The 2,732-nt window shown below is 41.0% G+C and overlaps 1 pseudogene; it reads left to right on the plus strand.

Moving 5' to 3' along the window:
- The first annotated feature begins 1,205 nt into the window (after positions 1-1,205).
- On the plus strand, positions 1,206-2,099 carry LOC143878908 (calcium-transporting ATPase 1, endoplasmic reticulum-type pseudogene; annotated as a pseudogene).
- The last annotated feature ends 633 nt before the right edge of the window (positions 2,100-2,732 follow it).

The raw sequence follows: 2,732 nt of genomic DNA on the forward strand, positions 1-2,732 counted from the left end.
TAGTAGTGCCAATATCATCATCCCACTTTGACTATAAATACCAACTTAACCCTCATTTATCATTAATGAGGGTTTTCTTACGCTTTTAGAGAGAGAGAGAGAGAGAGAGAGAGAGATAGAGAGAGAGAGAGAGAAACCTAGATAAAAACTCAAACCCTAATTCTCTACTTCATCTTCTCTGGCAAATCCGGTAGGATTCCTGTCGATCTTCGACCGACCTTGATCTGGTCATCTTGTTCATCTAGTTTCTCTTCTTCCTCTGTGCTTATTGCAAACCCTAAGGCTTCCATTCCATTAAAACCTCAATTTTAGATCTAGAGATCCCAACCTCGTTTTCTTAGCTAGAAACCCTAGAAATTGTCGATTTGTCACTTAGAGCTTTAGATCAGATCGTGTGTTTGGCTTAAGCTTGCTTGATTCACTTGGATCTGTTCATTGCTACTTTGATTTCTATCGGATTGGATCAAGAATCGGCATTATCTCCTTTGGACGGAATCTCATTGAGGTCAGAAGCATTGGAATAATCTTAGGAAATTTACAAGGAAGGGCAAAAGTAAGTGAAGTTTTTCGGCAATTTCCTCATCATAGTATTTGTATTTTTATAAATCATGTTTGATTTTCTATACTCATTAATATACATTCTAGGTTCAAATTATTCCTTTTTAGCGTTATTACAATGCATGTGCTTTTATAAAGTTCATTAGAACAGACTTGAGTGTCATGACACCCTTGCAAGAATTTACATAAGGCATTATTGTGTAAGGTCAGCCCAAAGAATAGTAGGATATATATTATTTGGGTGACTTAAGTCATTCGTTTATCAAACCTGAATTAGATAAGGTATGCCCTGCAAATTCCCTTCCATAATACTGATTCTAATCCTATGGATTCTTAAGGTTTAGATCAAACAACACAGTAAAGAAATGCCCCTTTAATCTTGTAGCTAAAGTTATATTAATATCATCATGGGCTGGATAATTAAGACCATTTTATAGAAATAATTTCCAGGTTTAAGACAGAGCACAACAAATGAATGAAGGACATGGATCGCCAAATAATGTGGCTTCCTTTGTTTGGATCACCAAATATTGTGGGCCTATTGTGCTTGATTACCAAATAATGCAAGCCCACTGTGTTTGGATCATCAGAGGGTGTGAGCCCACTCTGTTTTAATCATCAAATAACTTTAGGCTAGTATGTTTAGAATGCTAAATGATGCCCCTGCTTTGAAGTTGGCTGATATTGGTATTGCTATGGGCCTAGATGGAATAGATAGAGGTTGTAAAAGAGGCCTCAGACATGGTTTTAGCAGATGATAATTTCAGTACCATAATTTATGCGATTGGTGAAGGCAGATCCATTTACAACAATATGAAGGCCATTATCAGGTTCATGATCTCCTCAAATATTGGTGAAGTTGCCTGTATATTTCTAACAGCAGCTCTAGGTATTCCTGAAGGGCTAATACCCGTTCAACTTCTGTGCGTCAATCTGGTTACTGACGGGCCACCTGCAACAACTTTGGGATTCGACCCTCCAGACAGAGATATAATAAAGACCCCCTCGAAGAAGTGATGATTCTTTGATCGGCCTGTGAATTTTATTCCGCTACTTGGTTATTGGGCTTAACGAAGGTCTGGCCACTGTGGGCGTTTTCATTATATGGTACACCCAAAGTTCCTTCTTGGATATCGATTTGAGCAGCGACGGTCACACACTTGTCACTTATTCCCAACTCTCTAACTAGGGCCACTGCCCAATCTGGGAAAACTTCACAGTGTCTCCCTTCACAGCTAGTGTTCAAGTCTTTTCCTTTGACTCCAACCCCTGTGATTAGATCCATTCAGGCAAAATGAAGGCCATGACCCTCTCCCTCTCTCTCTCTTGGTCACCATCGAGATGTTCTACGCCCTCAATGCCCTCTCCGAGGATAGAAGTCTCTTCGTGATACCCCTTGGGTCAACCCATGGCTCCTCCTCGCTATGTCAATATCCTTTGGCCTACATTTCTTGATCCTCTATGTGGATCCCGATCCCGAGAGGACGGTGAGCGAGGGATGCGAGATCCCCCGTCAATCCTCTGAGACCTCCACGATGTGAAGGAGAGCTCTACCAAGGAACTCTCGAAATGATGCCACTCACAGCATGGGTGGCGAATGTATATGTATGAGATACCTCTTGATCCGGAGACAGGAGCCTCGAAACCAAGACGCACCTAAAATAACTCAGAGTCGCCATCCAGGGGAGCTGGCCCTGGAACCCCATGAAATACTCTGTTGCAACGGATAACCAGAGATGCAAAGGTCTGTGTCTGGTGACGAATGAGGAAGATCTGAAGAGCACCCCCAATTCGCCCAAGTACAAGCACTTGGTCTCTTATGCCATTTTTAATTAACTTTGAAGACTCTTGGGCAAAAATCATGTGAAATGGGACCAATCATCCCCGAGAAAACGTCTATCTAAGCATGCATGACCCGGGGATGGGCAAAGAAAATGAACATCCAAATCATAACTTATCGCATCTAATAAAGCAGTAAACAACCACATGCAGAGCTGTAACTAAACAGACAATGATCGATATAATGAGAAAAGGAAAGCAGTAAAGATCTATATCTAGACAGATAATCAAGATAAGACAAATGAATAAACGCTATAGCTAAGCAACCAAAGCAGTAAAGTAATCACACTAACATGCGAACCTATGCGAGAGATAAGGTTAAGAAAATAACAATC

The sequence above is a fragment of the Tasmannia lanceolata genome, unplaced genomic scaffold (assembly GCF_043159265.1).
Source record: "Tasmannia lanceolata isolate RefF3 unplaced genomic scaffold, GAP_Taslan_0.1 ptg000006l, whole genome shotgun sequence".
In the NCBI taxonomy this organism is placed as follows: Eukaryota; Viridiplantae; Streptophyta; class Magnoliopsida; order Canellales; family Winteraceae; genus Tasmannia; species Tasmannia lanceolata.